Consider the following 24,983-nt stretch of genomic DNA (forward strand, 5'->3'; position numbering starts at 1 on the left):
AGATGTTTTTGATAACCTTACAGCATGGGACTGCAGAAGAGGTCAATAGAGAGCAAAAGGAAAAAGATAAGAGGAGAATGGTTCTTGGGCTCTCTGCTTCAGTTGATTTAATAGTTACAACAAGATCCACATCCACATAATTTTATGTATCTGAATGTATATTTTTACATGACTCTTTAGTCAATGTATACATTATTTACTTCTGGGTTCACTTTTAATTCCCAGATAATCCCTTGAATTTTCTAAAGTCTCCATTAAAGAATCCATTCTGACATAGTTAGACTAAAAATACCTTTATTTAGGTGGACATACGTAATTATATTGTTGTCATCCTGGTGCCCAGGCAGCTATCATCCATGACAAGGCTGCAAACATCCTTGATTGGACAGCCAAGAGGAAATAAAGCATAAAAATCAAGGAGCTACTTTTTATTAGCAAAAAGACCTGGGTTGGAGATTGCTTCCTTGCTAAGTAAATTTAGATTAGGTACTTGATTCTAAATCTTACTTTCCTAACCTAAAAATGGGGGGGTGGGGGTGGGGGATTAGCTCCATAATGGGCCAATAGGGGAGAAATGCTGATTTTAACAATTTCAGGCAGGCTTTCCTGTATATTCCAAGATATTAGGCAGATGGCTAATATTCATTTAAGGAAAAGATTGTTCTTTTCATTAAGAAAATACAATGGACATTTTGGTTTTGAAAGACAAGGCCCTTGGGAACACATATATGTAGTACCGAGATGAAGGAAAATGAAGAACTGAATAGATGTACATTTTTAAAAATTAAAGTTTAGATTTTCACTAGGAGAACAGCAGGACCAGGGACTCAGATCCACAGGAGGACAAAAGGAGGAAGGGATAGTGTTTGGAGGTGGAAGTGGAAGAGAATGGCATGAAGTCATTATCAGGGGGAGCCCTCATGTCCATTTGTGATTTGCTTTCTGTACTCTGTACACCCTCCCCATCCATTACTCCAGACTTTCACAAAATTTTGTCACATACAAGTATTTTGTGATTTGGGGACACTGGCACATGGAAAAGGGACTACAGTGACTTGGGTATAAAGAGACAGGGGAAGACCGCTGCCTACAGGAAAACTGAGTTAAGATGGCCCCAGATGATTGAGGAGATCCTGGCAGTTGAAGTTTGGAGACACCAAGTGAACATAAGCACAAACTAGGCAGCCTAAGAAATATTTGCCAGCCTGCATTTTTAAGGGATAGGACCTTTGGCTGTTTGATCTGGATATAAAAGGGTGATCCCAGAAGGTTGGAAGGTCTGGGTTCACACTAGTTACATGAAATATTGAGATACTATTTAGAAAGTGCTAAGCATAGTCCCTGGCACAGAGAAAGTGGTCAATAAATTGCAACCATTATATTGTTATTATTATCATTATTGTGATAATTAATTTGGTCAGATAGAGGAGTCAAAATGCATGAATTACTTAAAATATTTAAAACTTAGTTTCTTCATCTATTAAATGAAGAACAGGTGTTTTTTTTTGAGTATAGGAAAAAATATATGAATTTTAAAGAGTGTAGCAAATTATTCCTATTTAGTGAGGCTATTAAGCTACCTCTTACAGAATTAGCTCCTAAATAAAGAAAATCCTCGTTAGCATTGATGAGAAGGAGTCACTTATGCATTTACCTTTTTAGCATCTATGGAGGAGACTGATGTTTAAGAGAAGAAACAAAAATAAGAAAGAGAAAAATCCTCTCTGGTTTCCTGCCCGAGGCCACAGTCTGAAGCCTGGACGGGCTGGGTGGAAGGGGTGTGTCTGCAGTTGTCCCAGCAGACAGGTCATGTTCATTTATGGCCGTCCCTATCTTCTATTCTCCACCGAAGTCTGACCCAACTGAGGGCATCCTCCAAGGCAGCAAAACTGGTCTTGTATGATTTGGGGAAGTCGTTTCACCCCTGTGGCTTTCATTTTTTAAAAGGAGTAGTTATGTGACACATATACCCCCACTCCTCTTCAACATGTGGCAGATTATATTTTCCAAAAAATGCTTTTCCAGAACCTTGCCATTGTCCTATCATGAGGTGGAGTCTATGTCCCCTCCCCTTGAACTTAAGACTTTGTGACTGCATCAACTAAGAATATGGTAAAAGTGATGCTAAGTGACCTGTGAGGTCATAAAAGGGGATACAGCTTTCACCTGGCTTTCTCTCTCCTAGGACACATGTCTTGGGGACCCAGGGACACCATATAAGAGCCTGGCTGCACTGAAATGACTGTGCTTCAGAGACCATATGGAGAGACCATAGAATGAAACAGAGAGGTACTCAAAGCGCTCCAGCTGGTCCAGCCTCAGCTATTGGAGTCTTCCCGGTCCAGGTGCCAGACATTTGCATGAGCATTCAGATGATTCCAGCCTCAGCTGCCATCTGACTGCCAACTCAGGAGCTTCCCTGAGGACAGACCACCCAGCTGAGCCCAGATCCATAAGCGCTAATAATAAAGTATTCATTTTAAAAACATAACTTTGGAAGGTGATTGGTTTTGCAGCAATGGATAACAGTAACACATCCCCTTCCCCTTGTCCCACCCCCTGCCAACCATGCACTACACAGATTATGACACTCATTTACTCTTTGCTGGGATGCCTTGATGTGGCCTTGGAATCTTTCTCAATACATCACTCCTAAAAGATTCAGTCATTATAGCCAAACAAAGGACAAAGCTCTTCGATCTTCCCAGATTAGGAGGTCTTCTAATGCGCCTTCCAGCTCTGACATTCTTACCTCCGAAGCAGAGGGAGGAATTCACAAACTGTGGGGAAATAGGATGCCAGCAATGTGACGATAACACATAGAAAAAGGAAAAGGCTTCCAAAAACCTATTCGTCTCTTGTATACTATTGCTTACAAAATGCCTCAAACTCTGCTACCCACCAGAATGAAAAAGATGACTGTCAACCAAGAAAGAACTCTTGAGAGTAGCACCACATCTGTACCATGATCTAAGCCTGTGTTGTCTAATATAGTAGACATTGGCCACATGTAGCTTTCAAAATTTAAATTAATTAAAAGTAAATAAAATTTAAAATTCTCTTCTTCAGTCAGAACAGCTACATTTCAAGTGCTTGATAGGTACATGTGGCTGGTGACACCTTAATGGACATCAGATAGAGAACATGTCTAGTATCACAGAAAGTTCTATGGGGCAGTGCTGGCCTAAGCAATTCTCTAGCAATGAGACAAAATACTGAGACAGAGTCACATAATATAAAGAAAATGGAAATTTGGTGCTTGTTTAAGGACAGGGCTTCAATGTTACCTTAAATATTTATTTTTAAGCAGCAATTTATAAATTGCCATCTTTCTTTATTAGAAGAATATCTTTAAAAAACACTTTTGATTTATCAATACTAAATCACTCAAATTTTTCCTTGATGGCTTTTTGTGGTTGCTTTTGTTAAAGTATTTATTTCTTAAATTACAAACTCTTTTTTTATTACTTAAAAATTACATACTGTAAGCATAAAAGGTGCAGCACCAAAGATCCAAAACCTAGATTTGTTTAATGAACAAGACAAAATAATGGAAAATTGCCAATAGTGTTGAGGACTTTACATTTTTTTATATTTATTTGCACAAATGTTCATGGCACACTTCCAATCAGATGGTTGCCCGAGGCTCAGTGTTATTGGAAAGGCTCTCTTATTTCAAGTTGTACTCTGAGGTATAATCTGCTGAGGATGAGCAAGCTGTCTGTGTTCTTGACTTCACAGGTGCCACAAAAACTCCTGCTTTCAAATAGACTTCCCAACATGCTTAAGTGGCGGAAGATCGATCAATGGAATTTTATTTCTGAAGTTCAAGGCTTCATTGTCTGACTGCCATGTTAAATTTTATCAATATCTTCCTTATTCATATGTAGAATTCTTTTCTAATAGTTTAAAAGAAATCTTACAGATTATATGGTCAAAACACTAATCTTGAAGCCCCTCAATAGTTTCTCTTAGCCCAGGAATTAACACAAAACTTTAACATGGCCTAAGAGGCTCAGGTGCCTGCTACAGGAGCCTCTTATCCACCTCTGCTACCTGCCTCCCTGACAGCTCTCTTCTACCTCTGCTACCTGCCTTCCTCTACATCTTTCACATCCATCTCACTTGCTCCTTTTGTGCCACACTGGGCCCAAAGCCTTCCCTAATTCCTTCAAATAAGGACTGTAGTCTTGTGAGGAATGTTAACCATTCCCCATTCCCCTTTTAGCGTAGACCTTCACTCATCCTCAGCTCAAGTTGCTTCTCAAGGCAGATTCTGTGACACTAGGCCTCCAGTTGATCACTGAAAGAACAGAGGATTGAGTGCATCCCATGGCTAGGGCCTTTTTCACAGTTAGAAAGCTTCAGTCTTCTGCTGTCTCCAGCTGTTTTTTTTTCTTTTCTCTGTTTCCCAATAACCAAGCTTTTCCTTGACTCCCCAAATCATTATTCTACTTCTTATACTTAAAATTTTTCATCTTTTCCTCAATTCTTAATGCCTGTTTATTAACAATAAACTTTCCTCTTGTGTTTCTAATTTTTCATGTCAGTGTTTTATTCATTATTTTAATCCAATTTCTCTTTTATTCTTTAGTTTTATTTTATTTTGTTAACTTTTAACCTTTACCTGATTTAAAATGTGATTTGGTTTTATTAAATTATTATCTTTTCTATTGGGATTTTAATTGTTTTCTTAAATTTTCAGTTTGACCCTAAAAAATTTGTTAATGTTTTCCTGTAAGGACATTGTTGAAGTCATAAGTCACAATATTTCTAAATGTCTCCCTCACAGAAGAATATTTTTCCGATTTCAGTAGTAAAAAGACTGTTGCTTTTCCCTGTGACTCGCGTCACCAATCTGGTTGCAGGGATGAACTGCCCCTGCTCCAATCGACAACCTCTTCTTCTGGGCCCCAGATCCCTCTTCCTCTTGCTTACACAGGGACAAGACTCCAGCAGTTTTCCTTTCTATCGGCTGCTCTACCTCTTATCTCTCTCTCTGCTGAATCTTTATATAAAAATGAAAGCAAACAAACAAACCAACAAAATCTATTCTTTGACCTTCATCATCTTTCAGCAGGTATCTCTTGCCTTTGCTCAGGTTTCCAGCAAAACTCTTTGAAAGGTGTGTCTGTGCATAGTCTTCATGTATCATCATCTCTCCTTTGATGCCATTTGTTCTGGTTTGCTAAAGTTGCTGTTATGCAAAATACCAGAAATGGATTGGCTTTTATGAAGGGGATTTATTAGGTTACAAATTTATAGCTCTAAGGCCATAAAAGTGTCCAAACTAAGGCATTCAATCAAAAGGTTGCACCCAAGAAGACTGGATTAAAAGATCATGGCTCTGCTGGGTCCCTAACAGTTTCAAACCAGCACACTACCCATGTTTGGCTTTTCCTCCATCTCTACCAAAACAACTGCTGACCATTTGGGGTCATGATGTATCCTGTGTGACCTCTCTCAGTCCCCCCTCTGCCCATTGTTCATCACCTTTTATTATGCTGTAATGGGCAGTTACTGGCAGGCATTCCTGCAACTAATGGACAGGCAGCAGATGGCCTGCAGAGGGTGGAGAAACCAACTGGAAGGTAGGGTTTCAGGAGACTTCATTTATGGTTGAAGAAGGGGGTTGGAAGCATATGCATAATTTTTAGGAGGCAATATAGAGGACTGCTTTCAGTGTAAGAGTATAGGAGAGAGTAATGTGGGCAAAAGTGTCTAAACTGTACTTTCTTTTCTGTTACTAGTATTACAAAATTACTGCTGTTGGGAACAGAGAAGTAATATCCTTACAGCTACTATGTTGAATTAAGTGTGACTCATTTAAACAGATTCCTACAAATGGTTACCCTATTTTTATTTAGGTCAAGATCACTAAACTAAAATAGATCTCAATTTGACAAAAGGTTCAAATGCTGATCTTTATTCAGAAAGGGGACCATTTTATACCTAAGTTGCTTCTAGACCAAGAAAAGAATGTTAGAAACTTATTTAGTTCCTTCATTTAGAGTGCCATGGAGCTGGTCTAAAATAAAAGATGAAAGAGATGTGGGTCAGTGAAGGTTAGATCAGTGACCTCCAGGGGATGGTGATTGGTGAGTGGATGTATATGCTCAGATAAACAGAAAGATTGTTGAATAAAGCAAATGAATGAGTACTCACCCCAGACTCCCTCATAGCCCAGAAAGTTACACCTCAGCAAAAATATTAAATAAATCATTCCTCAATACCAAAGCTTGTTCCACAGAGGCTTTGAGGTTTTCCAACCATGATAAAGGTTTTATAGTAAATGGTAGATCAATTTGTACAACCAAGAACGGGTAAGTAGGAAAGTCTTCTCGAGATCCCTTCCAGGTTAACAATGATCTCCTGGCAATGCTGTTTATAATAGTACAATTGTGTGTGGTACACTGTCGGAAGTAAAAGTGTGGTTAATCTTAGCATAAAATCATATTCTAGTTACGTTGATGGTGTGTCTTACTAATATAAGAAAGTGAAGCTAGATTTATCAAACTCTATCCTCTCATAATCTTTGGGCTGAGAGAGGAAAAAATGGGCAGATGATGAATTGGAAAGATAAGCCAGTATCAGTAAAGCCTGTGTCCCGGGAGATCCTGCAGGCAGTCAAGGCGTTTTTGGCCATTCTCAGAGGGGATTGTTGAGGGGAGTAGTGGAGAGAGAACTAAGAATCCCAGGGCTTTGCCTAACCTTCAGCAAAGAAACTTTTAATGATTAACAGAGGTTTTCTTTGGGACAGCATAACAATTTGTCCCAGTTTGCCTGGGGCAGTTCCAATTTATGCCTGTCATTCCAGCATAGCTATTAACATCCCTTGCATTCTAAGAAATCTCCCAGTTTGTATGATATATATGTGGTCATCTTCCTTAGGGAGCATCTCCCTTTACTCACTTGCATGACCATCATGCCACATCCTTCCCTTCTCTGATAGGCGAGGGTAATTTAGAAAACCTTTAACAGACAATGCTACTCATTCTCTCAATTTCACACTCTCCAACACACACAGACACACATGACACAAACATGCTCAGACATTTCACCTGAGCTATGTTCCTTCATCTAGCAAATGTCATCATCCTTATTTCAGCAGGACATTATTATAAAATGAGTAAAAGTTTTGACAGTGAATAGACAGGACTCAAATCCAGGTTCTATGCTAGTTATGTGATTTGCATTTGTTTGCTTAAAGAAATAAAATAGTATCTATCTCACAAGGCAGTTGTGATATCACTTTAAAGATTCTTGACCCATAATAGATATTCAAAAATGTTTGTTCCATCCCCTCTTTCTGGAGTGAAGGTTAGAGGAAGCTTAATATTGTTTCCTTAAATTATGCAAACTTATTATATTATGGTTGTGTGTAATTAGTGGAATTCAGTGGGGCATTATGTGTGTGTACCTGCAATTCTAGGTTCATTTCCAAGACCGTCTTTCTCCCACACCAAAAATGGCCAAAGCTTCACTACCATGGGCCCAAAAAGTCACGATTTGGTCTCACTCAAGATTAAATTTCAGCATTTTTCTGAGACATTGAAGCCCTTGACAGAGTAAACTGACATCTTACATGATTTCAGGGACCCAGAAGTTGCCCAAAAAGCCCTTCTCTCTGTTTGAAACTCCTAGCAATATTCCTAGTTCAAATACAACTCTGCATAGAGAGGTACTGTCAGTCACTTATTCCTCCTAAATCTCTTTTTCTGAGACAGAATATGGATAACCCAAGTAAGTAGATGCTCTGACCATTATTAAATGTACAGAAGAAACTGGAGCTTTAAAAGTTAAGTTATGTGTGCAAATTGTGCAGCTGAGATCACTCAGCTGGTAAGTGGCAGGACAAAGATCTGCACCCTGACTTATTTTACTTCAAAGCTCATACTCTGTCTCTACTTCCCCAAGGGCCACAGCTGATCTGAAGACTTGGAAGGGTTCTTTGATGACTGTAATTTAGCATCAATTTAGCTTTTAACTCCTCAAAACTAGTATGGATTAAACAATCTAGGGTGACCTGTTAGATAAGTAGGGATGTCTGGCCAGATGGAATCTCTTCTTTCCTCCCTTCTTTTCTCCCTCCCTTCCTCCTTTCTTTCTTCTTTCTCTTTATCCATCGATCCATTTATTCACTCATCTATGTATCTATTCTTTCATTCAAGCACTCATTTATTTAAGCAAGTATCTGAGTATCTTCTCTATGCCAGGCACTGTGTAAGGTGCGAGAAGGTGAAGTAAGAAGACAGGACCCTTAGAAGCTCACTGTGTAGTGAAGGAGAGAGACATATAAAAATATAAAGCAAAACTGAGATGGGTAGAGGGAAAAAAGGGAGAGGAATTCTAATATTTTACTCTTTATACATCTATGTTATCAAATTTTTACCACAAGAATGCATTGATACAATACTTGTATTAAGAAATTCTCTGGCTTCTGACCTGTGAAAGAGCACGGCGTGGTAAAATCTTGCCTGGAGTGGGCCCACTCCCCTTTCCTTTAATTAGGTAGCAAAAAAAAATGTCTTGGGAGTAAAAAAGAGAGAAGGTAATTTTCATTTACAGAATTCCTTCTATTCTTAATTTTACAAGTGGGTTTTTTTTTTTTTTTTTTTTTTGTATTCCTTATAGGGAAGCTGTCAGGTACAGAGATATGTGATAAAAGTAAAGGAATAAATGGGTTATTCCCCCAAATCATCAAGTTTTGTAAATAAGTTTATTTGCTGAAGAAAAAAAAAGACACCAAACCTTGAACCCATCAGCCAAAATGAAAATCAGCAAGAAAATACTGAATTACTGTAAAACTCTTCATTTATGACAAGAGGAACCTTGGAATTCTGACAACGTGCCATTGAGGAAACATTCTCAAAGTACACTCAGGTCCTAATTTGAACATTTGTATTAGGAACAGGGAACACAAGCTTTTTCTCTTCAGCTGAATTTTTCAAACTCTTTTTCCAGATCACCTGTCCCTATTGATGTACACTGAAGACAGGTCCACCATCAGACACCTCCGGTTATCCTCAGAGTTCATTTTCCATCATGAGGATACTGCTCCTTGTCTTTCTCCTTCTTTTATATTTTACTCAGGCAGTATCATCAGGTAAGCTGCAAATCCAACTGGTAGGATGGTAGGTGGAACATATCAGATCCCTGGCATAGGACCAAATTGATTCACAACCAAAGATGCTGAAATATGTAATAACTGAATACTATCAAAGCTGAAAGAAGTACAAAATGTACAACACACTCCATTTTACAAACAAGGAAAGAGAAACTTAAAGAAATTAAAAATATTTTCCCGAGATTATCCTTACCTAGTTAGGTGTAAACCCATAGCTAATCTTTATAATAGATAACATTAACAGGTAACAATGATGGCAGCAACAACAATAATAGAAAATGATATTGAGAACTTCCTTTTTACTAAAGGCTGTAACAAAAATTTTAATTCACTATCCTAGGTTTACTCTTCCTAACAATACTTACGGAATAGATGGTTATCTCCGTCTTACAGATGAGGATATTGAGACTAAAAAATGAGTTAATTTGCTCAAAGTTACATGACCTGTATGCAGTAAAGCCTAGACTCTGCCCAAGTCAGAGCAAGTCCCAGAAAATAGGTTTACTTATTAAATTATGCATAAAACATGAATAGTTATTAACATTGCGAATACTCCATGCAGTATTTGGGGCATATTTATACTAAAAGAATATTTGTTGTTTATCTGAAATTCAAATTCAACTTGGTATCCTGTATTTTATCTGACAGCCCTATGTATATGTCAGAATGGGCCAGGTTATGCTTTGGTGGAAGCCGTGTCCAAATCTTGGTGTCTTAAAAGAGCAAAGCTGTAATTCTTGCTCATTCTGTAAATCCATCATGGCCACTCTGCTCACCGTAGCCACTCAGACCCAGGCTGATGGAGTTACCACAATTGAGAATGATGGTGGTCTCTGTGTCAAAGAAAAGAGCTCTGAGGGGTCTCACATTGGCAATTAAAGGTTTCAGACCTGAAAGACACAGCACTTCTGCTCACAATTCCTTAACCCCACAAGTTACATGATCCCCACCCAATCACACAATAGCTAGGAAGTGCAATTCCACTGTGCATCAAGAAAGTAGAGAGCCAGAAATATTTGGTGAACAGGCTAATGGATGGAGATTATAGATATTTTTCCTTGTCTTCTGAACAATTAGAATTTGTGGCTCACATAAGAAAAACTGCTTGGAGGTTGTAGTAGACCAGGAATTAAAGTCTAGGTCCCCTAATTCCTAGTTAAGAGTGTGTTCGATCAAAACACAGTGCCTTTAAGTGCCATGGACTCTGATAGAAACATTTCTTATTGACTGGTTCCTTGTAGTTTGTTCTCCTCTTTGTTGCTTTTTTGAATTCAAGCACTTTTCAAGTTCTCTTTACTCCCATGCTGCTCTCAGAATTGCTACAAACTTCTTGATCTGTTATTATTTTTTTTCCAGCCTAACTCAAAAGAGCATGAGAATATCAGTGTCTACGTTGTGGTGTCTTTGGAATTTATAGCAATTTATGAAACAATTCACACTGCATGGTATAAAAGAGGCACTTTATTCAGGAGTCTGAATACTCAGTACAACATATTGGTTATTTGTTCATCCAGTATTTAACATCTAATTTGTCCTATGTGCTCCAGTAAGGTTTTGCCATGTAGAGAAGGAGGAAGGCATTTTAGGGGGTCTTTATGAAGAGCATGTTCAAAGCAGCAGAAGTAAACCCTGAATTTTGTGACACAATCAAGTCAGTTACTCTCTCTGATCCAACATTATGTCATCTTAAAAGGAAGGACACTGTATTACTGAGGTCAACAAACTTTTTCTATAAAGGACTAGTTGTAAGTATTAGTTTTAGAGAGCCATAATATCTCTGTAGTAAAAACTCATCTCTGCTGTCATAGCACAAAAGCAGCCATAGACAATATGTGAATGAATGGACACTGAAATTTGAACTTCATATAATTTTCATGTGTCATCACATATTATTATTATTATTATTTTTTAAACAAAATTTAAAGATGTAAAAACCATTCTAAGCTGGTATGTCATACCAAAACAGCCTTGAGGCCCATTTTGGCCTGCTAGAAAAAATGAACTCTAGTAGCTTTGGTTAAACAAGCCTTTACTTCTTTGTTTCTATAGGGCGTGAAAAAAGGAGGAGATTCTTAGAATGTGAAAAAATGGGTGGTTCCTGCAAGCATCAAAAAACCCATGGCTGCTCCATACTCCCTGCAGAATGCAAAAGTCGGAGAAAACACTGCTGCAGATTGTAGCTGTGACCATCTGAAGACCTCCAGGGTAGCATGAGAGAATCGCTGCTGATGATTTCTGCTCAATAAAGACTTCAACATCCATATGGATCCTACATTTGATCTTTGTGAGGATATGCGATAAGTGATAGGTCATTGAACTAGATGTGGGAGGACTTAGGTTCTAGGTTTGGCAACCCCACTAATCAGCTGATTGACTTAGAGCAAGGCCTTTCCTTTCCTTGGCCTTAGTTTCTGCATCTGGGATCACTGAAATGGATGATCTCTCTATGTCACCAGTAAGTGGTTAATATATATTTTAGAAACTATGGATTGAGGAAAAGAGCTACAGAATTTAGCAAAGGAGGGATTTAGGGAAAGTAAGGTTTGAGGGTGTGTGCATGTGTATTGAGTATATGTGGAAAAAGTCACTGGGATTTTGTTCTCACTTTTCTGTGTTATAACATGTAAAGAGACTGAATCAATAATCAAAAACTTCCCCAAGAAAGAAAGGCCAGGACAAGATGGCTTCACTGGTTAATTTTACCAAACATTCCAAGAATTAACACCAATCCTGCTTAAACTCTTCCAACAAATAAAAGAGGAGGGAATACTTCCTGATTCTGTGAGGCAAACAGCATCCTAATACCAATGCTAGACTCAGATACTACGAGACAAAAAATTACAGACCAATATTCCTTATGTATATAGATGCAAAAAATCCTCAGTAAAATAATAGCAAATCAAAGTCAACATCACATTAAAAGGATTATCCACCATGGTCAAGTAGGATTGATCTCTGGGATGCTGGGCTGGTTCATAAGAAAATCCATCAATGTAATACATCACATTAGTAAAATGAAGGAAGAAATCACATGATCATCCCAACTGATGCAGAAAGGCATTTGACAAAATTCATCACCCGTTCAGAAAACTAGGAATAAAGCAAAACATCCTCAACATAATAAACGGCATATATGAAAAACCCACAGCTAGTAGCATACACAATGGTGCAAGACTGAAAGTTTTTCCTTTAAGATCAGGAACAAGACAAGGGTTACCACTGTCACAACTGTTATTCAACATTGTACTGGACAGTTTAGCCAGAAAATTAGTCAAGAAAAAGAAATAAAAGCAGAAAGTAAAACTTTCCCTAATTTCAGATGACATTATCTTATATAGATAAAATCCTAAAAAAAAATCCACCACAAAGCTACTAGAGCTAATCAACTCATTCAGCAGAGTGGTGGGATACAACATCAACACACAAAAATCAGTAGTGTTTCTATACATTAGTAATGAACAAACTGAAGAGAAAATTTTAAAAAGAATTTCTATTTACAACAACAATTAAAAGAATCAAATATTTAAGAATAAGCTTAACCAAGGAGGTAAGTAACTTATACATGGAAAACTATGAAACAATGATAAAATAAATGAGAGAAGACCTAATAAATGGAAGGACATTACATTTGCATAGATTGGAAGACTAAATATTGTTAAGATGTCAATTCTACCCAAAGTGACGTACAGATTGTTCTACTTTGCTAATGCTTCTGGAATGCAAAACATATAAAAGGGGGTTTATTTGGTTACACAGTTACAGTCTTAAGGTCATAAAGTGTCCATCAAGAAAGGGTACCTTCACTGGAGGATGGCCAATGATGCCCAGAAAACCTCTGTTAGCTGGGAAGGCACGTGGCTGGCATGTGCTCCAAGTTCTGATTTTGAAATAGCTTTCTCCCAGGATGTTCCTCTCCAAGCTACAATTCCTCAAAAATGTCACTCTTAGTTGCTCTTGGGGCATTAGTCCTCTTTTAGCTTCTCTGGAGCAAGAGTCTGCTTTCAGAGGCCATCTTCAAATTTTCTCTCATCAGCAGCTACTCTCTCAGCTTCTGTGCTTTCTTCAAAGTGTCCCTCTTGGATGTAGCTCCTCTTCAAAATGTCACTCACAGCTGCACTGAGTTCCTTCTGCTTGTCAGCTCATTTATATGCCTCCAGTGATTTAATTTAGACCAACCTGAATGGGTGGGGTAACACCTCCATGGAAATTATCCAATCTAAGTCATCACCCACAGTTGGGTGGGGCGCATCTCCATGGAAACACTCAAAGAATTACAATCTAATCAACACTGATAGGTCTGCCCACACAAGATTACATCAAAGATAATGGCATTTTGGGGGACATGATACATTCAAACCGGCATACAGATTCAACACAATCCCAATCACAACTCCAACAGCCTTCTCTGCAGAAATGGAAAAGACATTCATCAAATTAATGTGGAAGCCTAAAGGGCCCCTAATAGCCAAAGCCATCTTGAAAAAGAAGAATGAAGTTGGAGGGCTCGCACTTCCCAAGCTTAAAACTCATTACCAAGTAACAGTAATAAAAGCAGCATGGTGCTGGCAAAAGAAAAGACATATAAACCAATGGAAGACCAATGGAATCAAATTGAGAGTTCAGAAATCAATCATCACATTTGTGGTCAGCTGATTTTTTAACAAGGGTGCCAATTTCACTCAATTGGGAAAAGAATAGTCTGTTTAACAAATGGTGCTGGGAAAACCGGATATCTGCACAAAAGAATGAAAGTGAACCCGTATCTCACAACATATATAAAATTTAACTAAAAAATAGCTACTATAAACCTCTCCCCAGAGATTCAGTGAAAAAAAGGTCAATTCTCCCTTGTTCAGAACTCAAGACAAAGGTATGTGTTCTAGTTTGCTAATGCTGCTGGAATGCAAAACACCAAAAATGGATTGACTTTTATAAAAGGATGTTTATTTGGTTACATAGTTACACCCTTAAGGCCATAAAGTGTTCAAAGTAATGCATCAATAATTGGTACCTTCCCTGGAGGATGGCCAATCACATCTGGAAAACCTGTTAGCTGGGAAGGCATGTGGCTGGTGTCTGCTCCAGGGTTCTGGTTTCAAAACGGCTTTCTCCCAGGACATTCCTCTCTAGGCTTCAGCTCCTCAAAAATGTCCCTCTTAGTTGCTCTTGGGGCATTTGTCGTCCCTTAGCTTCTCGGGAGCAAAACTCTGCTTTCAAAGGCTGTCTCCAAAATGTCTCTGTAAGCTGAAGCTCCTCTCTCAGTTCCAATGCATTCTTCAGTGTCCCTCTTGGCTGTAGCAAGCTTGTTCCTTCTGTCTGAGCTTATATACTGCTCCAGTAATCAAGGCCCATGTTGAATGGGTGGAGCCATGCCTCCATGGAAATTATCTCATCAGAGTTATCACCTATAGTTGGGTGGGTCACATCTCCATGGAAACACTAAAGGATTCAGATCTAATCAGCACTAAAATGTCTGCCCCACAAGATTGCATCAAAGAATTTGGCTTTTTGGGGGACATAATACATTCAAACTGGCACAGTATAGAAGGTATAGACTGGAGAAGGATTCCACAAACACTGAACCAATAAAAAAGAAAAATATCAGGTAGGAAACTTCTGTTCTCTCTCCTCCCCCTCACTCTGTCCCACATGGCTTGGGAAGTGCACAGAAGCAGCAGCTGGGATCCTCCCATCTCCCACCAGGAATACAGACTTTAAAATCTTTCACGCTAGTGAGACAAATCCCCAACTATATCCAGATACAGAGATACAAGCCTGAAGTCCCATGGCAGGACTTAAGCTGTGAGGGAGGGTGGAATACAAAAGGGCAGCAAGAAAGAGTTGCTTTATGGAGGAATAGGGAGGGAACCACACAATCTTCCCTAAAAGCAGCAAAACAGCCAGGCAGAAAATACCTAAATCAACTGTTTGGGGACCCAGGGGACAGGGTGTGGAGATTTCAAGTCCCAGGTCAGTAAGGGATAAAGAGTCTGAGAAAACATGGACAGAGACTGTGTTTCCAGCCCTGGGTCCTGGTGCCCACCCTTCCCCCTGAGGGAAACAGTAGGTGGCCTGATCCTTCCCTGGGTGGTGGCTGCAGATTGGGGGAATCCTCTGCCACAAGTAAAGTGGGGCTCACAGCCCCACATTGAGCTAGATTTTGACTGGTGAGGTGAGTGCACAGGAACTACACAGTTTCAGCCCTACCTCATCAGGTAAACAGATTTTGAGAACAATTAAGTCACCAAACATTTTTTTTAAACTTTATTTATCAAAAATTAAAAAAAAAACATTTCCAGACAAAATAAAGCAAAAGAATAGGAAAACCAAATGTCCTGAAATAACTGCATTGCTTCCAATATGCTCCTACCATACCACAAGAAAATTAACAAACCATAGTAATTTCCTGCTCAGAATTGCCATCTGCTCAGCAGGCCAGAAAGTGCACAGGAATTGCAGAGCTTTTCAGAGCCTCCCCAAACCCTATCCCAGGACCATTGGAGCTGTTCTATGCCTCCTGCATGAAAATCCAGCCCTGATTTGACTGAGAAATACTGACGACACAACTGTCAAAGCACAACCCTAAAATAAACCCAGGTCTTGCTGGCTGGTGAAAAGCAGAGCACTCTTGGGCTTCTCAGTCCCCCAGACCGAGGTCTTACCATGAGGGAGCCTGGGAATCACCAGACACATTGAGACCACAGGCAGGGGCTCAGTCCTAGTACATAGTGCCCACCCCCTACCCCTGGAGTCAGTGGATTCCAGTGCACACAGAGAACTGTACTCTTGACTAGATTGTTGCCTGGCTGGTCCCAGCCCAGCAGGCTGTCACAGTTGGGGAGAGGCAGGGTTGTGGGGAAAGGATGACTCAAGAGTGCCATTTGCTGGGAAGACAGAGACAGTGCAGTCTGGCAAACTGCTTTCCTGCCCAGCCCCTAATGGACTTCTGAAAAGGGTTGCACCCCTGCATAAGGCCCCAGCCCTGGTTTGGCCAGGAATTACTGACAAACCAAGTGCAAAAAGAGACATTCAACACAAACCCAGGCAACTACAAAACCTTAGATGAGCAAAGGAAATCAACTTTCAAAATAACCTTATCAAGATAACCAAATGTCTAGAGATCAGCAAAAAATCACAAAGTACATGAAGAAGCAAGAAGATATGGCCAAGCCAAATGACAAAATTAAAAAGCTGAAGGAGATACAGAATTTGGAACAACTAATCAAAATGTTCATACAATCTCCTAAATAACTTTAATGAGTTGGCTAAGAGATAAAGGATATCAAGAAGACACTAAAAGAGCATGAAAGAATAAATAGAAAAATAGCAGATCTTATGGAAATGAAAGATACTGTAGATCAAATTTAAAATATCCTAGAGACATACAACAGCTGATTTGAAGAGTCAGAAGAAAGAATAAGCAAAATAGAGGACAGAGCAATTGAATTTGAACATACAAAAGAACAAATGGTAAAAAAGGAGGCAAAAAATTGAATTGGATCTCAGGAAAATGATTGACAACATGAAGCACACAAATATAAGGATGATTGTTGTCTCAGAATGAGAAGAGTAAAGGACTAAGATTAATTGAGGAGATAATTGGGGAAAGCTTTCCAATCCTTATAAAATGTATAAATATGCAAATAAAAAAGCCCAACAAACTCTGAATAGAATAAATACAAATAGAAACCACCCCAAGACACATACTAATCAGACTGTCAAATGCTGAAGAGAAGGAGAGAGTCCTGGAAGCAGCAAGAGAAAGCAAATTGCCACATATATGGGAAGTCACATAAGACTAAGCGCTGGCTACTCATCAGGCACCATGGAGGTGAGAAGGCAGTGATGACATACTTAAGATTCTGAAAGAGAAATATTGCCAGCCAAGAATTCTTTATTCAGCAAAGCTCTCCTTCAAAAGTGAGGTAGAGTTTAAAATTTTCAAAGATAAACAAATTCTGAGAGACATCTCTTCAAAGAGGTTATAAAAATGGACAAAAAGTACATAAAAATATGCTCAACATCATTAGCCATTAGGGAAATGCATACCTAAACCACAATGAGATATCATTTCACAACCACTAGAATGGCTACAATTTTTTAAAAATGGATAATAACAAATGTTGGAGACGATATAGAGAAACAGGAATATTTGTTCATTGTTGGTGGTTGTGTAAAATGTACAGCCACTTTGAAAGACAGTTTGGCTGCTTCACAGAAAATTAAGTATAGATTACCATATGACCTGGCAATCCCACTTTCAGGTATATATTCTAAAGAACTGAATGCAGATATTTGCACACCAATGTTTACAGTGGTGTTAATCACAATTGGGATGGGAGCATTCCAACCAATAAATGGATAAACAAACAAAATGCTGTGTATACATATAAGGGAATATTATCCAGCCATTAAAAGTAACGTTTGATACAGGCTACAACACGGATAAACCTTGAAGTCATCATATTGAGGGAAATAAGCCAGACCCAAAAGGGCAGAGAGTGTATGAGTTCACTTATTTAAATTAATGAGAATATGCAAATTCAGAGTCAGAATCTGCAATACAATTTACAAGGAGTCAGGGTGTGGATAGGGAATGGGTATTTAATGCTTAATTGTACAGAGTTTCTGTAAAAGGGGTGATGGAAAACTCTTGGTGATGGATGGTGGAGATAACACAACATTGTGAATGCAGTTAACACTATTGAATTATATATTTGCATGTAGTTAAAAGGAGAAATTCTAAGTTACATATATGTTACTAGAATAAAAATTTTTTTAAAAAAACAGCATAGGTCTGTACAACACAATGAGTCATAATCTATGGAACTTAGTTAATAGTACAATTATAAAAATGCTTTTTCATCAATTGTAACAAAGGTACCCCACTAATTCAAAGTGTAAATAATAGGGAAAACTGTGTGTGTAGACAGGGAGGGGGTGTGGTAAATGGAAACTTTGTATTTTTTTGTATTTTTCTGTAAACGTACTTCTCTAATAAAAAGTATATACATATAATGTATGATATTATATTATAAAATATAATATATTATAAAATATACACAAAATTATGTCTTAATAGAATTAGATAAAATATACACAAAATTACATGTCTTAAGAGGATTAGATAAAAATCAATAGAAATAGATGTTCCAATACCGCCTCCCCCCATCCAAGGTTCATTTTTTCCTGATTTTGAGTACATACCCACTTTGGAAACCAATGCTTTGAATCCACAAGATCTTTGAATTCTTGCCTTTGTATGTCTTTGTATGTAAACTATAACAAGCTGAGTTGAAAATACATCTTCTTATTAAATTGACATTCTGAAATCTAAGCTTTCTGTGACAAAGTGAGCAGTAGGATTGAGTGGTAAGTCTTTTTCTGGTTGGAACTTGAGGAGAGCTGAAAGCCTTGGTGTATTATTTGGTTTAGGAAAGAGACCGTGGCCACATTCACCTCCTCCATTCTGATGGTCTTGGCACAAAACACCCTCTACAGACATCCTTGCCACCCCCACAAAATGCAGACAATCAAATTACTTCCAGTTCTGAAGTTTCCAATTTCTCGTACTATCTCAGAGTTCTGTTCTTTCCATTTATTCATTAGCTATATATATATTTATATATATATTTATATATATATATTTATATATGTCTTTAAAAGTGGCTGGGTGACTTTTTATGGTTGTTTGCTTGTTTTCATGGTAATTTAAGATCAGAAAGCATACCTTCTATCTTATGTTTTACCTCAATATTTTTCCACTCTTGGCAATTGCTTCATCTCTTTGGGCCTGGTCTTCATGCAGGAAATGTGGGACCTACATAGGGTTGTCTGGGAAAATACAGACGCCCATTTGAATTTGAATTTCAAGTAACAATGATTTTTTTTAGTGTAAGTATGTCCCAACTATCACAAACCTTGACAGAGTATATGACCTCTGAGATTCTCTTTGGCTTGTCATCATATAAACCCAAGAGTCCGGATCAAAAGCACAAAAGGGTTTATCAGGCAGCAACATCATCTAACTATCCTTTTCTGAATGATTTTTACATCTCCCTTCTGCTGCATGGACTGAAAGAGACTGATAATAAAGCTCTCTCTATTTAGTAAGAAGATTTAAAAGGAAAAGAAAGTTGAACCGACAAGAACACCTGACCTCTTTGATTTTATGATGACTTAATTAGTCGATTTCCTCTATGTCAGGGAAGACATAGGTTGACGTAGTCGGGATAACAATGAAGCAAGCACTTAGAAGACCTAGATTCTTATCTTTCAATCCCTACCATTGCCAGTATTCACTGGCATATTAGCAATATTGGGATCAGGGTGCCTCTCACTTCTTATGACCATCTTGATGCTCTCGTTCACCACACTCCCACCAACCCATCCCAATTAGGGGAGTTTTTGAACAGAGTTTTATTTTAATAATTAATGTAGACCTATTTAAAACTTCTGTTTTTTTATACTATTTGAATTCAAGTCTTATTTTGTAAGACTGCATTTCCTTTTCCTTTCTCTACCCCTCCACTGCCTGCCACCTGATGAATGCAGGATGGCTTTAATGCATCCCTGTATTTTGAGGAGAGAGGATAAACCTGAGCCAGAAGTATCAAGCTTCTTACTGGGCTCCCCATGTTATCCATTAATATCCAGCATCTCTGGAAACATGCTAGGCCACATTTCTCTGGGAAGCTGGCCCCAGAGAAGATCAACTACTCCATCTGGAGAACATGAATTCAGGAACTAGGAAACTGTAGAGAAAACAGACACTAGAAAAAAACAAATACAGTGGAATCTGAGACAAAATATACAGTCAATGGGGGTTTTGTCCAATACTCTTGATCTCTGGTGTGTGCAGAGATGATGTTAAGAATGTCGAGCTGGCCTGTACACCACTAACCCTATCCTTACTGACAATCCCCACCCCACCCTCATGGTAGAAAGGGATTTGTATCTCCCGGGGTGTTCCAGGGGGACAGAGCTAGAGCATTCCCGTAGTGGAGCCAGGTTCCCACAACTATTGCTCTGTGTCCTATCTTTCCTATGCTCCAGCTACTAGTTGCTTTGGGGTCCTGTGAGTAACACAACTGCTTTGCATATACTCTGGTTTCTAGTTTTGGATCATTTGAGTCAATTAAATACAAGTTGAGTCAGTTAAATTGACAAGTTGTCTTAGCATAATTGAAAATAATGGTTAACATTGAATAGACGCTCACAGGACTGATGACTCCTAATCCCTTGAAGAGTTTCTTATAGTAGTTCTGAAGTTCAGAGCTTGTGCTCTTGGAAGTATGTCCTAGTATAAGACTAAGCTAGTATTTCCCACATGGACATCTACCCCAAAGGCATGTTAACTGAGGCAGCCCTTGTATTATCCTTGATGTGTTGAAGAATTTCTTGTAGGTCCTTCTAAGTGGCCTAGGATGTCAGTAGATCCCATTATTTTCCAGAATCTAGGGAGTGTGGAGGTTTTTATATGTGTTTGATAGTGGCACCTTGGATGGACTTCAGCGAATTATTTTAAGTAGGTGCTTCTAAAACTAAAAATGCAAACAATTATTGTAGTAGGAAATAGTGCTGCAGAGGTATTTTGCAAGTTTTAGTTAATAAATCATTGGAGGATTTAAAAGACAGAAGTGACAGTAGTGTTATCTCATAAAGGCCAACTGGAATTAATTGTGTGGGAGCTCAGTTAGGTCATCACATTCTAGAATCTGACTCTTTGTTGTAAAAGAGCCTAATAATTCCCAGCAATACCCATGAATCCCAGCAATGCCTAAGAATCAACACACCAGACTCCAAATAACTAAATAATTAAAACTCACACAAGACAGAATTAGACACTGAAAAATGATTTCCATTACTCATGGATCATTCTTTGAGGTTTTCTCTGAACAGCCCGTCACATACTGCTCAATACTTTATATCCCCCTTCCCTAGTATTTTTCCAAATATTTCACTAATAAATATTTAACATTAAATGTTACTTATTTCTATTGTTAATTATCTATCTTTCCCATTTGAATGAATGCACCATGAACACAGGATTTTTTTACTGTTTTGTTCACCGCCTAATATTTTTTGAGAAAAATGTCTGAGTGAAAGTTGATACAATCAGTGACTTTTCTCTAAGAGGTCAAGAAATAGCTGATAACATCCTGTCATTCATCTGCAAACCTGCGCTGAATTTCCCTTAGTTATTGACTGATTGGAAACTGCTCTACAGTTGGCAGTCTTAGTCATCACCCTTTCAGCCAACCTCTTCTTTTTTCCATGTGATTGTTTAGGTTTTGGCAGAATGCTAATGTATCTTATCTTTCCTATTTGTCCTTTAGCTTCCTTAGCACCTTGCAGTGCTTCATATCTTTCATACCCCTCTCTCACTGCCCATCCGCACCCGCCATTGCAACCTTGCATTATAAATGGCAGAAAGTAATGTTGCTCTCTAGACTCACTCCCTCATCAGAACAGGACACTGAAGCGCATGGTGGAGAGATGGCTTATTCAGGTTACCACAGCAAGTATCATGGCCCAGACAGCAACGTGGCCGAGGAAGACACAAAATAATCAGTCCTTTCCAGGACTCCAGCCTCTTGGTCTGAGCCTTCTGACCTGCGATTGAAATTCTTTAAATGTAAACAGGCTTCTGTCCACATCTCCACGTGGTGCTGACTCAGTTGGCAGTCCTCCTGTGCACATGTGCTTTCCTCCTTGATGTCCCCCATACCACAGTGCTCCTTGGTGCTGCGCTCCCTCAATGGCTTCCCCTACTCAGCACTTTATCCACCAAAGTGCAAGAAGCTCTCTCCTAACATCTCTTCATCCCACTGTGGTAAAACCTTTCATGAAATTGCTAAGGAAACCATAACCTCCCTTACAAGTGAATAGAGTATGATGGAAGAACCAAAAGAAGACTTCTAGATCATTCACATCTATTTACTGACCATGTGATCTCGGGGAAATTATTGAGCCAAGTTTTAGTTTCTACATCTGTGAAATGGGGCTTATAAACCAAAAATGATTTTGAGGATTAAATATGTTATGTGTATAAAAATGCTTTGCCTAAGAGTCTCCCCCTGAGTACCTCTTTGTTGCCCAGATGTGGCCCTCTCTCTCTCTCTAAATAAGCCACCTTGGCAGGTGAACTCACTGCCCTCCCTCCTACATGGGATCTGACTCCCAGGAGTGTAAATCTCCCTGGCAACACAGGAAATGACCCCCAGGGATGAATCTGGACCTGGCATTGTGGGATTGAGAACATCTTCTTGACCAAAAGGGGGAAGCAAAATGAAACAAAATAAAGTTTCAGCGGCTGTGAGATTTCAAATGGAGTTGAGAGGTCACTCTGGTGGACATTCTTATGCACTATATAGATAATACCTGTCAGGTTTTAGTGTATTGGAATAGCTAGAAGTAAATACCTGAAACTATCAAAATCCAACTCAGTAGTCTGGACTCTAGAAGATGATTGAATAACAATGTAGCTTACAAGGGGTGACAGTGTGATTGTGAAAACCTTGTGGATCACACTCCCTTTATCTAGTGTATGGATGGATGAGTAGAAAAATGGGGACAAAAACTAAATGAAAAATAGGATGGGATGGGGGGGATGATTTGGGTGTTCTTTTTTACTTTTATTTTTTATTTTTATTCTGATTCTTTCTGATATAAGGAAAATGTTCAAAAATATACTGGGGCGATCAATACATAACTATATGATGATACTGTGAACAGTTGATTGTACACCATGGATGACTGTGTGGTATGTGAATATATTTCAGTAAAACTGAATTTAATTTAAAAAATGCTTTGCAAACTTTAAAGCATAATATAACATTTATTCTTATAATAGTCTCTCTCCTACTGTTTGCTACTTCATGGGCAACAATTTTCCTTTACTCCAGTCCTAATGATAGCATAATTCACTATTTTGAATTAATGTCAGTTGCTTTTATCTGGATAAGAGGAGCCATGCTTCAGCTCCTCTGCCAGGGTTCCTTGACTGGGATCCTTCCATCAACTGCTCCTTATTTTGCAGCAAACCGTGAATGCTCGGCAGGGTCCTTGGTAGGGCTCACAATTTGGTGTACCTCGCTTCAGGCAGATTCCACCCCGAAGGTAGCAGGGTCTTTCAAAATTGAGCACCCTAGTGTTGCCTGGAAAATTAAAAGATGTTTGTATGAAGCTGAAAGTCTAAGGAGGAAAGCTGGAGGGTTCGCCATCCAGAAGAAATCTTGATCTTTCCCAGTTTCTACACCAACAACAAGCAGGTTTGATTCCAAGACCTTTACCCTCTCCTTTCTTTACCCAGTTATTCTTCCATATGATGCTGTTGTTCATATAAATGATGGCCACATTGTCTTTCCTGCCACGAGGATGATTGGGAATTATTTGGTGGGTAGTGTTTGCTGCTCAATCTGTAACTGTCGCCCGCCTCTCACAAAGAACCAAGTTCTAACTCTCACAGCCCTATGGGACAGAAGCCTTGCTCAAGTAAACTCAAGGTTATTACTGTGATATGAGTGACAAGAGGTCTCTAATCAGGGACCATAAAAAGGATCCTTGTCTTCATACCAGCTAATGCTAAAATCAGGTGATTCAACTGATTTGATTCTTAACTCATCCAGTTCATTTGTGAGAAAGGGGATGGAGTATAAGATTATTACCTTCCAAGACTTTCAATGTCATGAAGACACAACAAGTAGCTAACGAATGAATTTTTTTTAACTTTTTAATAAATTATTTCCGGTGTAGAGGTGACATCTGACTGGCTCAAATGCTTTCTTTTCCAACTATGATTGGCTTAGGAAAAAGAAAAGACAAAATAATGATAAGAAAGGGCATTATGGTTGGTATTTACCCGTCAATACCTGGAAGATGGTGAAGATGGCAGTGAGGAAAATGGGGAGGAGCCTCATTGTCACCAAGGTGATGTTCTGGAGAACCTGATGGTAGGAATCAAGGGGACAAAGTTAGAAGCCCACGGTACTCTCTGAGAGGAATTCATAGCAAGCAAAGTATTAGCAAAGTATTAGTGTAGAGATTAACCTCTCAGTGCTCCAAGGCCCAGTTCTTCCATCAGCAAGAATAGCCCATAGCAGCACTGTCCTCCTTTCTGGTTCCCTAACCCCAGCTGCTGCTCTCCTTGTTTTTCTCTCAGTGTTTGGGTATGAAGCATTCTCCTCTGACCACAATGTATGATGATGGTGTCAAGATGAGACAGAGGCCAGAGCATCTGAAGATGGATGGTAGGGTCAATAGTCAAGCTGTTACCAAAGAATAATAAGAACGATCCCTCACAGCTGAGAAAAGTAATTTGAAAAAGTTTTGAGACAAGTTGATTAGATGTTTCAGGGCTCCTTAGAAGGAAAATTCAGAATGATGGTGGGTTAGTTATAGCCTTTCTAGAGGATCTGTTTTAAAAGAATAAAGAGTTCATGCTGGTTAAAAATTAGTGGAGAAAATATATCAAATTATTCCAAAAAAATTGAATTTGGCTATTTGCTTGCATTTATATTTATTATTTTTCTGATTATAAAAATACTTAAGCATTAGAAAATTCTGAATAGAGAAATATTAAAATAGCAGGTAAAACTCCCCCATAACCCTATTGTTCAGTTATAAACGCTGCAGGTATTAACAATTCAGAGTATTTCAGATCTTTTCCTTTGCAAATAAAATCATGTAATATATATATTTTAAACTTGAAATATAGAATCAGAATCAGACTTCTTAAGTGGCTCCATTAAATAATTTTTGGCTTAAATATTACCTTGGAAATTATTTAATGCCTGTTAAATATATTTGCCTCATATATGCATATGACTATAAATACATATTTAGATATGTATAT

This window comes from Choloepus didactylus, chromosome 20 (genome assembly GCF_015220235.1).
Source record: "Choloepus didactylus isolate mChoDid1 chromosome 20, mChoDid1.pri, whole genome shotgun sequence".
Classification (NCBI taxonomy): Eukaryota; Metazoa; Chordata; class Mammalia; order Pilosa; family Megalonychidae; genus Choloepus; species Choloepus didactylus.